The following is a 20,789-nucleotide window of genomic DNA, read 5'->3' on the forward strand; positions in this document are numbered from 1 at the left end:
TAAATGGTATTGATCCAATTTAAGCATACTTATTTTATTGATTTACTGTGTAGCTATATGACAGATGCCAATTCACAAAACTATAAAGCTAATCTATTATATAAACAGGCAATTTGTCTATCTCTGTGTGTATTCAGGTAAAAGTAAAAAATAAAAAAAAAACTACACAAGCCACATCCACAAAGCTATATAATTTTTTAACATTTCCTTGTATAGAATATAAACTTTTTGTGATATTTATTCTTTCGAGGATCACCAGCAACAAAATTAGTCTGGAGGGAGGGGGGTGCGATTGTTGGAATGATTTTTATCAGTCAACCTTTAGCCTGAAAGTATTTTCTTTCCTGATGTCCAGATTTGATTTTGCTTTATGATTCTGTTGAATTCTATTACATTATTTGGTACCGTGCTGAAATAATGTCATTATTTAGAAACCCATTCTAAACATGGGGAGGGTGTTCTGTACGTTCACCTAACAATTTAATAAAACATAATGCTGTAAAACTTTCATTTAACAAAAGAAAAAAAAATAGCATGGTAACTTCTGCATAAGCACCCATTACTTTTTTTTGTTCATTTTTTTATATGGAGCTATGATTAATTTTGTTTCAGATAATCTCTTAATAAGAATTCATTTTACAAGAAAAATGACTGAAAAAAAAATGTTAGATTTTTTTAAACAAGTATATCAAGCAGTCCCCCCACCCCCCAAAGTATCTTTCCCTTTAAAAAATGAACTTTTTGCATAATCATCAAAATTCACTTAATTCCAATGGTTGGTTATTGTTACTTCAAGTGAGCACAAGTAATTTTTATGATACTTTGAGTCGGCTGCTACTGATATTATATACTGAATTACCTCCCTTAGTGTCAAACACTATTTATAGAAACAGTGTATTATGAGTGTTGATTTTAAATCTCTAAAGTTAGGTTGCATGTGTATTTTGCCATATATTTGGTATGTACAGGATTCACTCATAAACAGACTATTTTGGAACACAATGTAAGTGTAAGTAATGTTGGCAAAGTGGAGTCGAAATCCCTTTGTGAAAATTCAGATATCTCTGCTTTGTGAAGCTTTACTTACAAGTATTATACATTAGTTAATAATTATTCCCCAAAATTAAGTTTCTTTGGAGTATTTTAAATGGGTGTTAATATATACATATATATTAACTTCCGCTCTTGGTCACAAAATAGTATGAAAATGAAAGACGTTGAAAAAAAAACTCGTATATATATTACCTCCAAACAAGGCATATTATCACTTGGAATGTAAGGAGCCACTATTTAGGATTGTGTGGAGTTGAGCAGTGGGGTGTCTGTTTACATTTAAACTAATGCAGTTTAATAGTCAGGGAAGTAATAAATAGAGAGAATTTCAAAGTCTAGCAGCCGGATGAAAGGAACTACTAGAGTAGAAGGCTTTACAGCATCTAGGGACCTCAATAGTGAAGGGATGGGATTTTGCTGATTGTCGGGTTAGTCAAGACTATATACATCGGAAGGGGGTGCACAAGTGCTACAAGTCCATCAGAGCACATTCCATTAAAGTATTTCTAAAACAGGCACAGGGATGTAACATAGCATCAATAAGACAAAGGTTGGAACTTGACTGACAGTGTTAAATCTATTAGATTTAAGACTTTTTTTCTTTTGTCTAAAAGTGAGATTAGGAGTAGATGCACCAGCTCAGATGTGGCACAATCATCTATTTGAAAATTCAGAAATGTCAGATTTGCATTGTATTTGATTCATAGTCATTAGGCATCAATTAGGCAAGATTTACTGAATTTCTTAGGAAAAAGCACATCAAGCTTGGTCATTAAATTATTAAAATCATGTAATGGATTTTTATAAAAATTTGAATAAGTATTCTAGACATAAGGTTTAGTAGCATTATATTTTTTATTTTAATCTTCAGAAGGAGATATTAAAGCGGTGCAAAATTGTGCTGTTTGGTGAATTATTTTCAGCTATCCGATGACAGATATTTTATTTATAAGATTTAATCGCATATTTGAAATAACTTTGAATAACCTAAAGTTTAACCTACATATTTTCTGATAAAACAAGTAAAAAAAAAACCCCTTTAAACTTAGGATTCTCCTTTCAAATTGAAAAACACGTTAAAAAAAAAAATTGAACTAATTTTTAAATTGAAGAAGCTCTCTACCACGTGGCTGGATATTTTATGACATGGAGGCAATCAGTTGATGATGACCAGATTTTAGTGGGCAGTGCAAGTGAATTAGTAAGAGACAGGAAATGTTGAAGTCATTCAAAAAAAAAAAAAAAGTCTAAACTTGAACACGAGATGAAAATGATGAGTATAACCCATTTTCCCCTCGGTTTTGATATTAGTTTAGCTCCAAAATATATAATTGGTTTTGCATGGTTTTTTTTTTTTTTTTTTTTTCAAGATGCTTCTTTGGGGTTGGTATTTTTACTATACCTTTAGCTGGAACATCTCAGACTTGGGGAAGTCGAAAGCTTTGGCATAATTAAAACAACACCTGATAAATTAGAAATGTTTCCTGTATTTTTAATCAACAGTTGAGATTCCTGGAGAAGTTGATTTAAATAAAAGACACATAACCATTATAAGTTGTCCATTTTTTTTTTTTTTTTTTTTTTTTTTTTTTCATGCACATATTGGTGATGGGACGATTCCAATATTTTTCCTGATTCTGATAGAATTACAGGTGCTGTTTTGAATTTTCGATACCGATTCTTTTTAAATAAAATATTTTGCTATAGAGATTTTTTTTCTTAGGGTTGGGATAATATTGTAAATATCTATGTAATATGTACATTTATGCAATGTAAAGATGCACTTGTGGTTAGTCAGAATCTATAGATTTTAGTTTTACTGGTAGTTCAAAATATATAAATATGCATTTTATTATTTGTATTAGTAACGGAAAATTAAGTTTTACACAAGTACAAATGAAATAAAAAATATCATTTTGGGTCTTGGAAAATAGGTGAAACATTTGGTGATTCCGATTAATCGTTCCAACATTAATATATGCAATAGCTTGCAAGATTACATTTACCTGTATACAATTTGGTTTTTAAAAGCCCCTTTCTCTTTTAGTACACCAAACTGACAGCCAGTTTTTACTTCCCTGTATTTGTTAAATCTTCACTCACTCTCTACAAGCTATGGATATTATTATTAACAACTTTTCTTTTCACTTGGCTCAATCGCTCTTTCTAGACCAATAAACCTATCTTTTCTCGATTCCAGTTAGTTTCATGGTTCAATTCATAATTTTGACCAAAACGAAACCATAATAATAAATTTAATTTTCAAAATCCAATTTAAAATCAATAAATCAAAAAAACAAATCTAGAATATTTGAGATTTTAAGATGTGCGATAGGTTTTATTGCAGAACAGATATTTTTTTTAATAACATTTTCTATATTGCATTTTTTTTTTTTTTTTTTTTTTTTTTTTTTTCCCCCTAAAATGTAAATATTCTTAAAAATAAGAAAAGACTGTAGATAGGTATGAGATGTTGAAACGAGCAAAGCAAAAACGAAACTAAGGATTCCCGGACTATGCCGGAGAGATATAATTAATTCATATATAATGGCTTCAACTAAATGTTTTTGCTTCCAAAACTTAATTGGAAAGGACATGTTGTCACTCTTATTCAGTTATTCTGTTAATGCATTATTCTACTAATCTTTTATTCCATTATTTCTTTGGTTTTCTGATTTTTTTTTTCTTTCAAAATTGATTGGATAGCTATTCACAAATTTTTTATGAAGCTGCTTTTATGATCATGCGCATAAAAAACATTTTTTTTTTTCTTTAAGAATTAGTTTCTCTCAGGCAGCCGAAATTCCTAAAATTTACAGCTTAAGGAGTCTTAAGAAATTAACATTCAGGAAATCTTGCTTCATTGGGGTTTTAATAACTATGGATCTAATTTAATGCAAATCAGAAATATTTTAATTTTTAAGTGGGAGCTTGTGCCCATATTATGCCCCCTAAAAGCATTTTAACATACTTTAAAGAAAGTGGAATTTGAGGAATATTTATTAATTTAACATATTTTAAGCATCAATTATGTAAAAATTTTGCCCAAATCAGAAGTGTTTGAATTTAGAAAGGGGGATGGTCTTCCACCTTTTCTTTGCTCCATTTGCATAAAATTAAAACTAAATAATGCCCATATTACTTAGCTTTACGCCTAACAGCTGTGTTTAAAAATTTATGATGATCGGTTAATTAGTTTAGGAGTGAATGCTAAACATACCTAATTTTTTATAATTAGAATGAGTAGAAGTTGACTCCATAATATAGGGCAAGAAATAAATTGCAACGTTAAGTTATTTATATATGCATGGTCTTGTATTTCTAAGTGACATTACAAGTTCATAAATAAAGATATTAAAACAAAATCAACTCAACAAGGTGCGTTGATGATGTGATTATTTTTATTTTTGAACTCTATCTTTCAGATTAGCAGTATCTTTAAAATGAACAGCGAAAGATAACGAATGCCGAAATATAAACTTAATAACAAGATAAATATCATAGATCTATGCAAACTGCTTTCAACAAATTTGTTGATAAAGTAAATTAATTCTCAGTATCTATCGTTGATATAACATTGATATTACTTTTTCTGCCATATTATATATAAAGTAGATAGTAAGGTGGTTCCAATGAGAGAAGAGTATATTTTCACAGGCAGCAAACTTTTAATAAGAATACTGAGCCTACATTTTCTTTTTCAGAACTATAGTATTTTTTCTCAAGATATTTCCAGAGAAAAACATCCTCATAACACATGTAATAAACATGAAAAAAAAAAAAATGCAAATATAAAATAAAAATTTCTAAAAATTAAATGTCAATATCAATGTTGGTGTCCCTCAGTGTTCCATCTTGAGGCCAACTCTCTTCTTAATCTTCATCAATGATCTCCTAAATCACATAGATCATTCATAGACATTTATGCAGCCAACACTACCATCTATGGCAACACTTCAAAGGCTGGTAATAACTTTGATCTCTGATTCTCTCTTACAATCTTGAGCACATGGTGCAATGGAGAACAGGTGATTGGTTAATTTTTTTAATGCATCTAAAACCAAGCTTCTCTCTTTCCATCATCAACGCTTTGACCCTCATCTGGTGCTAATTGAAATGAATGGCTCTCGTCTTAGGGAAGTACCATGTTTTGACAAACTTTTGGGTTTGATCTTCACTCTTGATCTGAAATGGAGGGCATACATCAAATCCGTTGCCAAGGTTGCTGGAAAAATAGTTTGATCATTCTACCGGTTGAGTAGATATCTCGCAGCTGATGCCATACTCAACCTGTATAAGAGCCAAGTACGTCATAGGATGGAGTACTGTTGCCACATCTGGGCAGAAGCTGCTCAAAGCACCCTATCATGCCTTGACAGAGTTCAAAATCAGCTTCAAAATCTGGTAGTGGAGGCCTTTTCTCTTCCCTGCAACCTCTTTTCCACAGAAGAGACGTTCCTAGTTTGTCTCTGCTCTATCATTATTTTCATGGCAAGTGCTCGTCTGGATTTCAATCTATGCCCCCCCCCCTTGCCAAACTATCAGAAAAAAACACTCATCTAGCTAAAAGTATTATCAACAATTTCCCCTACTCCCTATCTATGCCTAAATCTTAATGTGGATTCTATGAACAAAGCTTCTTTCCTAGAACTACCCACCTGTGGAACTCTGTTCTGCTGGCCAGCTTTCCATCTAACTACAATATGATCATCTTCAAGTATAATGTAAACAAGTTGTTGCTGAGCCATCCCCTTAATCAAATTATACCAAATTCCCACTACTAATCATTACTATGCTGTTTTCCTGATGACTACCGTCTACTGATTAACCCTTATCCTCAAATAACCTTTGAGCCTTGATAAGTTAAGTGATGACACCCTTGTAAAAAGACATTTTTAAAATGCAACTCCATTTCTTTAAGTACATATTACTCAATTGAGTAATATATACTTCTTCCATCAGCTATGGATAGGTAGAATTCTTAAGTAGTTTTGTAATTGTATTCTTAGAACCACTCTGCACTGAGGATTGAACCTTCAACCTCCATGAGATTGTCACTCAGAACTGATTATACTTAGCACTTATGTCCGTTACACACACCCTCTGTGGATTAAATAAAGGATTCAAAATTCCATGCAGATTCCAGAGTTCATCAAAGTACACCCAAAGAAGTTTGGAGATTACATTGGTTGGAACGTTGTGAGAATAACATCCAAGTAATCCAAATAAAGCAAAATATTTATCTCCTTTTTATACGCTTTTCTATTAATGAGTTTCATTACACACATTTAAAAAAAAAAAAAACTAAACAGGAAAGTTATCTAAAATTAATTGGCAATTAATCACAGACTTAAAAATTATGTTTTATTAAAATTGTAGCCATCAATAAATGTAAAATTATGATATTTTGTGAACGTTCTTTTCAAATCAATATGGACAGCTTTATAACCGTTGGATTCAGTTGTTAATATATTTTTTGTTTTTGATTTCGTTGAGTTTCAAATAAAATGAAAAGAAATAATATTCAATTGCCTAAGATTAGTAAAACATGAAAATCGATTTAAAACAACTTCTAAACTCATGAGCAAAGGTAGGGAATCTGATGAAAAAAAAATGAAAAAAATCAACTCTGGAGAATTCGATTCTTACAGAAATTGCCGACCAACTTCCTACATTTTCTAAGAAAAAATTTTTTTTTTTAAATAATAAAAACCTGAAGGCATTTTGTGCAAAAATTTCTGGGCTCCTCCTCCTCCCATCTTTGTATGAGTAACAAATCTTTTAAAACAGAACCTATTCGTCTATAATGTAATATGTCATTGTATGGAAAACAAAATATTTACAAAAGAATATTCTAATCAACTGCTATAAAGAAAACACTTATAACATTGACATTAAAATATTAAATAACCATTTATTTTATTTTATTTTAATCCCAATTTTCGTTATTTTCTACACATGAAAATTTTCATTTAAATTATTTCTCTAAAAATTACTATTTTATCTATAAAGGAATTATCATTAAATACAATCAATAAGCCCTCTTCTAATCTCTCTCTCTAATATATATATATATATATATATATATATATATATATATATATATATATATATATATATATATCTCCTCTTATCCTTCAATACTTTGAGCTTCATGCAATGATGAATATCTTGTTAGTAATTACATAGAAACTTAGAGTCGACCTTGGTGTAATTTTTATTCATTTCCATTCACCATTCAGAGCACTCCTCCCCCTTATTCATTCATGAAGTCTTGATTTTATTGAATTAAAGATTAAAACATCAAATGACATGCATGAAACTTAATCTCTAATGCTTAACGAATCAAACATACTGAACAGAAATTTCTTGTATAAAAATGTTTTGTGCTTTTTGTAGGAATAAGACTCTTTCAGAAATTGTTTTAGTTATTATCTACTGAAAATGTTCATAATAAACCCAACTTTTATATATATATATATATATATATATATATATATATATATATATATATATATATATTAGGTTGGTGCGTTTTTTATTTTTAAAGAAAATCAAAGAATTTTAACAGCAAAAGTAAGTTCATGTGGGACTCAAGCTCCAAGATTTTGTGTGAATCCCATCGACTGAAGGTGGCGTGAAACTCCATGTTTTCGCCCAATTTTCTATATGTCTGATGGCCGTCTTCCTTCAAAAGAACCCCGAGTTGGTTTTCGTCTATCTTGATTGGTCTTCCGGAACGAGGAGCATCATTCAGGTCAAAATTACCGTGTTTGAATCTGGTAAACCAATCGCAAACAGTTCTCTCAGCTAAAGCCTTTTCTCTATATAAGGTACAAATATCCTTGGTCATTTCACTCGCTTTTTGACGTTGATTAAAGGCAAAAAGAAAAAAAAGGTATCGAAAATGATTTTCAATTTTTTTTTATCTACTTAACAATCCATTTGACGGTTCTGATAAAACGAGAAAAAATTATGAGCAAAAAACAATGACCATTATCTTGTAGAACAGACTACGTGCTTTTTAATGATATATATAACACTTTGCCAAATATCAAAACGTGTTTTAGAACAAATATTTTTATGAAACGGCGGGAACTTATGCAAAAACCTGATAATATATATATATATATATATATATTATATATATATATATTATATATATATATATATTAGTGTTGGAACAATTAATCGAGAATCGAAAAAATTTGTGTCCATTTTCCGGTGCCGAAAACGATTCCTTTAATTGTTTTTATTTGATTTTGTTTAAAACGGAATCTTTCACTGGTGGTAATGATAAATATTTATTGATTTAAAAAAAAAAATTAAAAAACAGTAAAACTAAAGTCTATCAATCACCCTCCTCCCCCCAGAGTATTTTTACGTTTGATAAAATATATGCACATTTAAGATGTTTTTACAATAATCTGAAGAAAATAACTCCATAATTAAATATTTAGAGATTCATAAAAAATCGGTAATTTAGTACAAAATTGGTAATTGTATCGGAATCGGGAAGGAAAATATTGGAATCGTCTCATCACTAATATATATATATATATATATATATATATATATATATATATATATATATATTTATATACTCCAATAATTTTGTTTTTGTTTTTTTGTGCATTGATATTAATATTAAAAACTTTTTTTTTCTATTTATTTAAAAAGAAATTACAACTTTGTTATATGGCTCGTGGAATTGCATTCATCTGCAAAAGATTTGGATAATTTGTATATTCTTTTGAGCATTCATTTTAATTAATTCCCTATTTTTCGTTTTTTCGGTTTTCTTATGGGACTAGCGAGAGGTACCCGGCATTGCCCGGGTTTTTGGAGGTGTGTGTGGTTTTGGGTAAATCAAAACTCCGGGGGGGGGGGGGTTAAAATAAAAAATGTTTATGTATGTATGTAAGTATGAGGATCGAACCCGAATTCTTGAGGCAAAGTTGTAAATTAAAACGTGAAAAAAAAAAGAGTGCGACGTTAACAATTGGGCCACCCCGAGATGCTAACGGAAACATGTTTGAATTTATTTAATTACTTAAATTAGCAGGTGCACGTTTTAATGACTTAATGAGGTCAACTTTTGACTGCCGGATATCATTTGGTGCGGAACGCTTTTTTTTTTTTTTTTTTTTTTTCCCCAAGATGTTGGGGGTAGAGGGGAACAGCTCCACTTGTTGAAATTGAATAGCAATTGTCTTCTGATATAAGGAAATAATATTTCCACATTGAGTAAAGCTGATTGCTAGACAATTAGTGTCGCTTTTATTATAGGAAAAGGCCTAACCCATATGCAGCGAACGAAAACGGTTGAATATTTATCTTCCCGAAGTCGAGCAAATTAAATAGACAGGCGAGCTCCGTTGTTAACTCTGAGATATTACGATTTACATGTGATATAAAGTTTTAAAAAGTTGTTAGGCGACCGACCGTTTCTCTGAAAAAAGCCTTTTGTTGACATACAGAAAAAGCGAACATACATACATACATACATACATACATTTTCGCTTTTATATATATAGACTAGCGAGGGGTACCCGGCGTTGCCCGGATGTTTTTCGGGGTATGTGAAAAAAAAAAAAAACGAAGCCTTCATGACGCGCAGTTGGAAAATAGTAAAGTGTTTTAAAAAAAACAGGTGCGCGTTTTTGATTGACGTGACGGCAATAGTTATTCAGCAGTTATTTTGTGCGGGACAGTTTTGAATGAGGTGAATAAATCGGTTTGTTTGTTTTTAAAAACCCGCTACCTGTTTATTAGGAGGAGCGAAATGAAAGCTACAGTCTGATATGACGAAGTCGACATTGAACAAACGTTACTTGTCTCTCTTTCGGCCTGTGATTAGAATCGAGTTTCGCTTTTTTTTATACCGAAAACCGAATGTAATGCGCGCCGATGCGGGAAATGTGGAATAATTAACGTTTGAAAGTCAATAAAAGTAAATAGACAGGCGAGCTCCGTGGGTAACTCTGAGATATTACAATTTATATTGATGATATAAAAAGTTTTAAGAAGTTGTGAAGCGAGCAAGTGCTTCTCTGAAAGAAGCCTTTTGTGGACATCGAGGAAAAGCGTACATAGATACACACATACATTTTCGCTTTTATATATATAGATGATCATCTTTAGTTAACTATTATACTTGCATAATATTTGTGTAAAAAGTTATTAAAAAATCTCTTTATATATATATATATATATATATATATATATATATATATACTAGCAAAAGTACCTGTCGTTGACTGGGTTCAAAAACAGCCTACAGAAAATTGACTCTGATTTATAAAAGTACTAGCGAGGGGTACCCAGCGTTGCCCGGGTGTTTGGAGAAGTGTGTGCTCGGGTGGGGGTGGGGGTTGTTAATGAAAGCATAATAAGCGAAGTAAATATTTAAAAAAAAAAAAAAAAAAAAAAAAAACTAACGTAAGGCAAACGAACTGTTCAATGTCGAATTAAATGTAAAAATCGGAAAAAGAAAACAGAAAAACGAACATTAAAACTTCTTTAAAAAATCTGAAAAATAAAACCCACCAAAAAAAGTATGTAAAAAAATGGCTTCGGGGCGGGGGTGGTGTTGCCCGGGTGTTTTTGAGTGTGTGTGGTCGGATGGTGTTGGTGTTAATGAAGACCTAAGAATAAGCGAAGTAAAAAAAACAGAAAAACGAACATTAAAAAATATGAAAACATGTGAAAAATGGCTTAAATAACCCTGCTTCAATATTAAAATTAAAAAATCGAAAAAAAGACATCTCACACCACGATTCGAACCCAAAACCTTTAGATAATGAAGCTGTGCTCTAAGCAACTGAGCTAAGACGACGTCGCTGAAATTGTATCAGTTTTTCAAATATTTAAACTAAATTAGGTTACGACGTCGTATGACGCATGCATAGAAGCGAACTCATCCTGAGAGGAGGGTTTTGCTGACCCCCCCCCCCCCGTAGAAAACTGCTGATTTCATGGTGAATAAATTAACGTTTTTGTCTAATTTTTCGATATTTGTCTGGCGAAGGTTGGAAGTTTAAAATGATACCGATCTGGCAAAAATCCGTGACCCGTGTGGAAAGTTTTTGCGAGACATACGAACACACATACAAACAAAAATACACACATTTTCGCTTTTATATATATACTAGCAGGGCTACCCGGCGTTGCTCGGGACCGTATAAACAATGAAAAAACAAAAGCAGATATTGAACATATGTTTTATTCTTAGGGGAGAGGAATCTTTCATCTCAAGTTTTAGCGTTACAAACAAACATTTGTCTTTTATATATATAGATAAGGACAGGTTTTTTGGGGGCCCCCCTCGAAGATAACTGATCAGTTGACCAACTTCTAGTGGTCCGTTTGACGTGAAATTTCGATATTTGTCATCCGGGTGATGGGGCTTCGATATGATACCAAATTTGTCAAGTTTGGTTCCGTCTTTCAAAAGTTTTAGCGTTACAAACAAACAAACATACATACATACACACAGACGTTTGGCTTTTATATATATAGAAGATACTAGCGAGGGGTACCCGGCGTTGCCTGGGTGTTTGTAGTTGTGTGTGAAAAAAACCCGAAATGTGAAAAAAACAGGTGCCCGTGAAAAAAAAAAACGAAGTCTTGACGCGCAGTTGGAAAATAGAAAAGTGTGAAAAAAAAACAGGTGCGCGTTTTTGATTGACGTGACGGCGATAGGTATTCAGCAGTTAGCATTTTGTGTGGGACAGTTTTTAATGAGGTGAATAAATCGGTTTGTTTGTTTTTAAAAACCCGCTCCCTGTTTATTAGGGGGAGCGTCTCGTCTCGAAATAAAAGCTACCGTCTGATATGACGAAGTCGACATTGACCAAACGTTACTTAGCTCTCTAGAGACAACTGGCTTTCGGCCAGTGATTAGAGTCGAGTTTCGCTTTTTGTTTATACCAAAAACCGAATGTAACACGTGCTGATGCGGGAAATGTAGAATAATTAACGTTTGAAAGTCAATAAAATTAAATAGACAGGCGAGCTCCGTGGGTAACTCTGAGATATTACAATTTATAGATGATATAAAAAGTTTTAAGAAGTTGCGAAGCGAGTGAGCGAGCGCTTCTGAAAGAAGCCTTTTGTGGACATCGAGGAAAAGCGTACATACATACATACATATATTTTCGCTTTTATATATATAGATAGACTAGCGGGGGGTACCCGGTGTTGCCCGAGTGTTTGCAGGTGTGTGTGGTCAGTCGGTTTGTGGGGGGGGGTTAATGAAAACCTAAGAATAAGCGAAGTAAAAATAAAAAAAAACAGAAAAACGAATGTTAAAAAAAATCTGAAAAACAGGTGAAAAATGGCTTAAATAACCCTGCTTCAATATTAAAATTAAAAAAATCGAAAAAAAAAAAAAAAAAGACATCTCACACCACGATTCGAACCCAAAACCTTTAGATAATGAGGCCGCGCTCTAAGCAACTGAGCTAAAACGACGTTGCCAAAATTGTCGCTTTTTCAAATATTTAAAGTAAATCGGATTACGACGCCGTATGATGCATGCGTAGAACCGAATTCATCATGAGAGGAGGGTTTTTGCTGACCCCCGCCCCTGTAGAAAAGTGATGATTTCAGGGTGAAAAAATTAACGTTTTGGCCAATTTCTCGATATTTGTCGGGCAAAGGATGGAAGTTTAAAATGATACCGATCTGGCAAAAATCCGTGACCCGTATGGAAAGTTTTTGCGAGACATACACACATACATACATACACACATTTTCGCTTTTATATATATATATATATACTAGCGAGGGGTACCCGGCGTTGCCCGGGTATTTTTCGGGGTATGTGAAAAAAAAAACCCCGAAAATGTGTATAAAAAAACAAAAAAAAAAAACAGGTGCCCGTGAAAAAAAAAAACGATGCCTTCACGACGCGCAGTTGGAAAATAGTAAAGTGTTAAAAAAAAAAAAACAGGTGCGCATTTTTGATTGACGTGACGGCAATAGGTATCCAGCAGTTACGATTTTGTGCGGGACAGTTTTGAATGAGGTAAATAAATCGGTTTGTTTGTTTTTAAAAACCCGCTCCCTGTTTATTAGGAGGAGCGAAATGAAAGCTACAGACTGATATGACGAAGTCGACATTGAACAAACGTTACTTAGCTCTCTTGAGACAACTGGCTTTCGGCCTGTGATTAGAGTCGAGTTTCGCTTTTTTTTATACCGAAAACCGAATGTAATGCGCGCCGATGCGGGAAATGTGGAATAATTAACGTTTGAAAGTCAATAAAATTAAATAGACAGGTGAGCTCCGTGGGTAACTCTGAGATATTACAATTTATAGATGATATAAAAAGTTTTAAGAAGTTGTGAACCGAGCAAGCGCTTCTCTGAAAGAAGCCTTTTGTGGACATCGAGGAAAAGCGTACATACATACATACATACATACATACATACATTTTCGCTTTTATATATATAGATGATAGGTTATCAAAAGGAAGGGTTGTAAAGAGATAGCTTCGAATTTGAGGGTATCAAAACCAAAACAAAATATGATGAAAGCAAAAATAAAATAGATAAACCCCATAATTTATTATACCATACCTGTTCACAATAAAACACTAGGTGTATCAGAATTTTTGTAGGAATTTTTGACATCCCTGACACGAAACTGCGAATAAAATATAAAAAAACTCGTAATTTCTCCGTTTAAAGTGGGTTGTTTATTTTCTTTATGGATTATACTTCCAAAATAAACTATTAAAGTTGTATAAAAAGTAATAGAAATATTATTTTTTATTTTTTAAAAAACAGTAATGAAATTAATTGAATTTTACGAGTTCAGTATTTTTCAATTTTTAAACCTTAAAAATCTATCAAAATTTTTCTATTGATTCTATTTTTACAATATTTTCGGGGTCAATGTGAAATTTTATGCTCTTTCCAATAAACTGAATATAATAGTTTAGACAAACGTTTTTTTTTTTTTTTAATTCACGGACCCCCATTTTGAAATGTCTATTAAAAAGTAAATAAGTTATCTGCCAAAGTTTTATATATCACAAATTGAAAATAAAATATCAATAAATAATATATTCTAATTTAAAACAAAAAAAAACTTTTTTTGGAAATTTACCTGCAAAGTTCGAGGTTTAAAATCTTTTTTTTTTTTTTTTTTTTTAACCATGTTGTTGGTATTTTTTCATTTTTTTTAAATGAAACCTTGGTCCTTGCTCCTTTGATTGGGGAAAAAAAAAAAAATTAGGGGTTGAATTACATTTTTCAAGTAGTTATGAGCTTGGAAAGACGGCGTCGAATTCAATATTTTTCACGAAGTTTCTGACACACCTACTGAAACACTTATCACAATATTCTATGGAGGCCAGGCGTGAACGCAGACCCCACAATTTTATTATACCATCCCTATTCAAGTTAAAATATACTTATCAAAGTACATCTATATCAAAAACACTTGTAAACGTTTTTTTTTTTAATTTTTAAATTTTTTATTTCCATACTTTGTGGACCAGGCGCGAACGCAGATCCCACAATTTTAATGAATTTCAATTGGATTTCGTTTTGGTAGCGCATGAGTCAATTTTTTTTAATCATTACTATACATTGGGTCCAATGTAATATAATAATAATAATAAATATGAAATCTGCATTAATCAAAATATCATATTTAAGTGTATTCTACGACCGGGGAATGCCGGGCGGCCTGCTAGTGTGTGTGTATAAACTATCCTTAGTTTGGTTTGAGTTATAGTGTTACCGTTACTACTACTTTTACAATGTTGTATATCCACTATACTATATACAGTACAAGTCAGTGATTTTTGACTTTTGGATCTTATCAAATGTCTGTGTCCCCCTCTTTTTTTTTTTATTTTTTAAAATCTCTACTGTAGCTTAGTTTTGTGCACACTTCATGTATATAATATGGAGAGAAAAGGAAAGGATGGGAGACCCAAACATCTCCGGATGGGAAGGGGAATTCTTAAAGGTTAAATTGAATAATCTCTTTGGTACTCATGTGTCAAAAAGTTAACTCCCAACTACTAGACTTGCTGACATTGAAGGGGAAAAAGGGGCAGGGGAATGCCACATAGAAGAAAATCATGGGCACAAATGCACTCAATGGGTTTAAGGCATCAAAATTGTATAAGAGTTGAATGTTGTGTTTTATAAACAATCTCAAAGTAAAAGTGAAGTGTTTAGTCTAAACAGTTTATCAAAATGCAATATGCAGCTATAGCTTCTGAGGTGACTTCCGCATGTTCTGATTAGTGGCTGACTGAACGGCACAAGGCCATGAGCGCCTTTGTGGCGTTCAATATAGCCAACATCTAAATAGGGGCTTATTATATATTACAGGTGTACACCCTCCATTAAAATGATTAAAAAAAAAAAGAAAAGAAAACATTGTTTCCTCCGTGTTTGTTTTTAATATAAATATAAACTAATGCTTGAATTATTTAAGCTAAGAAAGAAATAAGAGACTGAAAACTTCTCAAACTGGAAAAACGTATAAATCGGTAGAGTTAAGTAAAAAAACAAAACAAAAAAAACAAACTAATTATTGAAATAAATTAAAGGTGGGGAGATGGTGCCTTACTTGCTTTTCAGTTCCCCTAAATACTTGAAATGGATTCGTTCAGCAGTATTTTTTTATTTATTTATTTTTTTTTATTATGGTCTTTTGTGTGATGGGACGGACGTATTATACTAAAAGTTTAAATTTGTTTTTCACCGTCGTGACGTAATTTCTAGCAAACTTTTCAAACTTAATTACTAAAGGCTGGGACGCTATATGTTTTAGTTTGAAGTAATATTTTTTTTTTTACTTTTGAAATCATTACTATATATTGGGTACAATATAATAATCAATAAAGTATTGGTTTTATAATAGTAAATATGAAATCTGCATATATTAAAATATGTTTAAACATATCTTACAACTGGGCTATGCTGGGCAGCCTTCTAGTGTGTATTAGTGTTGGGACAATTAATCGGAATTGGGAATCGGAAAAATTGGAAGATTTGGGGGTATCAGAATCGGAATCGGAAAAATTGATGTCTATTTTCCGATGCCAAAACGATTCTTTTAATTGTCTTTTTTATTTGATTTTGTTCAAACCCAAATCTTCCATTGCTGGTAATAATAAAATATTAAATATTTATTGATTTTAAAATACCAGTAAAACTAAAATCGATAGATCCTCCTCCATAAGTGTAATTTTATGTTTATGAAAATATCTGCATATTTAACATGTGTTTTTACGAAAATCAGAGAAAATAACAATCTTATAGTTAAATAATTAGAGATTTATAAAGAATCGGAATCAGTAATTGTATCAAAATCAGGGGGGGGGGGTATTGGAATTATCTCATCACTAGTATATGTATGCATATATAATATATATATATATATATATATATATATATTTATATACATAAAAAAATTTTTTAACTATATATAGTTTCAAATATAATTATCCAATGATTCATGCTTCGTCATCTATAATTCATCAGAGTTGCTGAATGTAGCAGGATTCGAAATCGGGACCTCATGTATAGAAGCCTAAGCCTCTACCCCTGGGCTATCTAGCGCGGCTGCTGGATGTATCGCGTTTTATGTAAATGTTATTTATTTCCACTTGAAAAGCAAAGGCAATCTTCAAATCGTAAACTGCTTTGGCCATTTCCAGGATTGACTTATGATTCTCAGTCGAAACTCAAAACTATTTAAATACTGCAAGTCCCTGGATATCAATTCTTTAAAAGTACCAAGACATCTTAATATCCATTCTTGTTTTTCTGTTTGTCTTCGCTTTTTAAATATCTAACATCTGACTGAATTTTCAAAGTCATACCCAATTTATTTTGTTTATTTGATAACTTATTGGCAGTCATCTCGGCCAAACTGAAATATTTTTAAATTATTAATATCTGAAAATAAAAATTGGTAAGGGAGATAACTCATTTTAAATTGAAGAATATAAGTGTCTACACACTCCTTACAAGTATTGATGCGGCCATTCAGCTTGAGTATTTATTGCTTACAATGCTATTTCAAACTTATGCCTGGACATACTGACAGACAATCCCTTATAGAGAGACTAACCTGGTTGCCTAGCGTTGCCCGGGTGTTTGGAGGAGTGTTGAGCACAAAAAAAAAAAAAAAAAAAGTGGTAGTGCGCAGACAGGCTCGAACCTGTACCATGAAGGAGGAAAAGAATGTGAAAAAAAAAAAGTGACGTGTTTGCTGTTGCATCCATCGTTAAACCGGAAGTGATGTAGGTTTAAATTAAGGCTAGACAACTGAAGAGGGGATGACTTCCAAACTTTTGGTCCATTTTCGTAGTTACCTCGGCATTTTGGAACTATACATCTCGATGGCATGTTTAAATTTATTTAAGCCTCCAAAACTTTAAACCAACTTCCGGTTTAGTCCCCCTCCCTATAGAAAAGTGCCCAGTTGAGGGTGAAGGAATTAATGTTTTTGGGCGAATTTTTTTATATTTGTCGTTGAAGGGTCAGGCTTCAAAACAATACTGATCTTATGAAAATCCGTCGCCTCTGTCGAAAGTTTTAGGCAAACCTACATACATACATTTAAACACAGGTGAGATTTATATTATAGATGTTGACACTTCTAAAAATGCTACTTCAAGTGCAAGCGTGGTAGACAAAGCCTCTGAGAGAATGTGGGAACAAATAATGAAAATAGGGGGAAAAAAAATTCTTAAATGATAGGTTGAAATGTTTTATATGCATATCAGGATGAAATAAATTCATAATTTTTTTTGTAAACTCCTTGTTTACAAAAACTGGCAGCTGCTTTTTGATACAATAAAAGTGATATAATTGATTTAATGGCCAAAAAAGCTTTGTACAAGAATAAGTACAAATCTTCACAAGGGTCTGTGGCATAGTACTTGATAAAAGTTGTAAAAGTTATACTTCTGGAGGTTGACAGTTCAATCCTCAATGTGGACGACACTAAAAAATATGATTGTGAATTACTTAGAACTTCTATCCACTTATAGTTTAGGGAATGAGAGCATGCTATCCCCATGGATTAAATAGAGGTTTCCATTCGAAATTCTATGTAGATTATTGAGTTTGACAGAAATATTCTAGGGTTTAACATAATACACCTGAAGAAGATCGGGGGTTACATCGACCATAACCGTGGCTACCGTAATATGATGGCCTAGCGACGCCTATAATTTAGTCTGATGACGTCATGAACATCGGTCTGTTGAAATTTGATCACGTGTCTCATGACTAAACCGGAAGTTGGTTTAAAGTTTTGGAGGCTTAAATAAATTTAAACATGCCATCGAGATGTATAGTTCCAAAATGCCGAGGTAACTACGAAAATGGACCAAAAGTTACTGTGTTTTCATTTCCCAAAAAAAGGGAAATAATTTACCAGTGGATTAATGCAATAAAAAGAAAGGATTTTACTCCATCTAAATATAGAAGAGTAAGTGTTAAAATGTTTGAGATATTTAAAAAAAGAAAAAAAAAAACGCGCCTTTTTTTATTTTTATTTATTTATTTTTTTAGAATGTATTTTAAAATGAAAGTATGTATATAAAAAATGAATTTTACATGTAATTTAAGTTATATGCTCAAATAATAAATTATTATTTAGAAACTTATTTAAAATGGGGAGTATGGTGAAAATATTATGTACTTTCACCTAACAATTTAATAAAAGCGATATCGTAAAAACGGAATTCCTTGTTTAAATAATTCTAAATAAGAAAAATCATTTATCTTTTTAGTGTAACCATTTTACTGTGCAATATTTATATCAGCGTGAAATAGATTAAACTTTTTTTTTAAGTTTATGACCGTTTTTGTTATCCCAAAAAGCTTATTAATAATTATTTGTGGTAAATGTCGTGGCCCTGTAGGTGTCAGAATTTTAGAGAATATACTTCCAAAGTAAACTATTAAAATTGTTTTTAAAAAATAATAGAAATATTATTTTTTATTTAAAAAAAGTGTTTACAAAATGCTGGCAATACAAAAAATATATTATTTTTTTAAACAATTTTAATAGTTTATTTTGGAAGTATATTCCATAAAGAAAATAAAACGGAGAAATTACGAGTTTTGTATGTTATTTGCAGTTTTGTGTTAGGGTTGTCAAAAATTACCCCAAAATTCTGATACTACTAGTAATAAAGTTTAAAAATTATGGCAAACGAGTAGTTTTCAAGATGAAGAAATGTTAGTTTTAAAAAATGGATCACTTTTCTATAAAAATTTAACGTAAAATGAGTGGTAACTTTATGGGCATCGTTTTTTTTTTTTTTTTTTTTAACAAATAAAAGCGAAGAAAAATGAGTATGGCCATCTTTATGTTGGGGGTTGGGAGTCAATGTATAATGAACACATCATTTTTGTCGGAGAGAGGGGGTCAACTGTAGGTGCACATTTTACGTTTAGTTGTTTCATTCCTACATCAAAGAGGCACTTCGCCTTGTTTGAGGCGAAAATGTAATTTTTAAAAAAATTGCTCATTACCCATGTAAAAAAAAAAAAAAAAAAAAAAAAAAAAATTGGCCGTAGAGTGGGTGGTTGTTTTAGGTTAAATTATTTTTAAACTAACATCTCTTTATATCTTGGAAACTACTAGTTTGTCGTAATTTTAAACGTTATTTTTGTTTTCAGCACCCCCGAAAACCTATAAAAGTGGTAATTTAAAAGGATTTTTTGAGGGTGAACTAATTATGCACATTTACCTTATTTTTTGATTTTATCGGTTTTTTTGTCATGTAAATTTTTTTTTTTTTTTTTTGTATTAAGTCAAACATGGTACGATTTTCTTTTAAATTATTTCTTTAGATATGTGAACTTCATTTTCGACCTGAAGACATACAGTGAGAGGCATCAGCATTTGATGAAAGGACTGGAAAGACAATTAGTGTTAAATTAAAAAATCCCTATCTTAAGGATGGTGCTATTCTTCGAATATTACCAAACTTTTAGAGAGTCTCCGAATGTAAAGAAAATGCGCTTAGAAAATTCTGCTCTTAAGCATACATTATGTGAAAGTGTTGCTGACGATTTAGTTACGGAAACAAAACTTTCCATAATATTGATGATTTAGAAAAAAAATTAACATTTATAGATAAAAATTATTGGACTTCTATTAGGCAAGACAATACCATCATTATATGCCATATAAAGAGATGCCCATGCCCAAAAATAAAAATGCCTATGGCGATTGAACCGGACTTGGCCGTTAGAGTATTCTGTAGTGATGTGGAAATGAGTGCTATAGGGGATTATAGAATTCCTAAACATGTAAAAGAGGAAAATACTCTGCAGATTTTGATAGAAAACATGAAAAAAAAAATGGACATCGAAGAACAGGAAATTAAAACTTCTAATATAAGTTCTTTATTAAAATTAATCTTATCATTTTTGCTATTGGTGCAAGATGAATCATTTAAATATTTTAATGTCATTAAGTTCATATATGAACAAATTAACATAATGACAATAAGATTAATTATTCGAGTGAAATGATGGTATTTTCTTCCTTATTATATAACTGCTCCCCTAGAGGGTACAGACTGTTAAGAGACACTAAAAATGTAATTTTACCATGCTATTCAACCATTCGAAGATTAACCTCATCAATTTCTATGAATCCTGTCATTTAACAATACGATAATAATTTTCTCATGTATATTAAAAGTTCAAGTTACTAATGCAGAATGACATCA

At 31.6% G+C, this 20,789-nt stretch overlaps 1 protein-coding gene across 2 annotated transcripts in view; it reads left to right on the top strand.

Moving 5' to 3' along the window:
- Positions 1-20,789, top strand: part of LOC145239768 (ubiquitin carboxyl-terminal hydrolase 44-like) — a 209,742-nt gene that overhangs the window by 80,539 nt on the left and 108,414 nt on the right. The gene's annotated exons all lie outside the window — the stretch shown is intronic.

Source organism: Euprymna scolopes, chromosome 19 (assembly GCF_053919585.1).
Source record: "Euprymna scolopes isolate OS-2025 chromosome 19, ASM5391958v1, whole genome shotgun sequence".
NCBI classification, from domain to species: Eukaryota; Metazoa; Mollusca; class Cephalopoda; order Sepiida; family Sepiolidae; genus Euprymna; species Euprymna scolopes.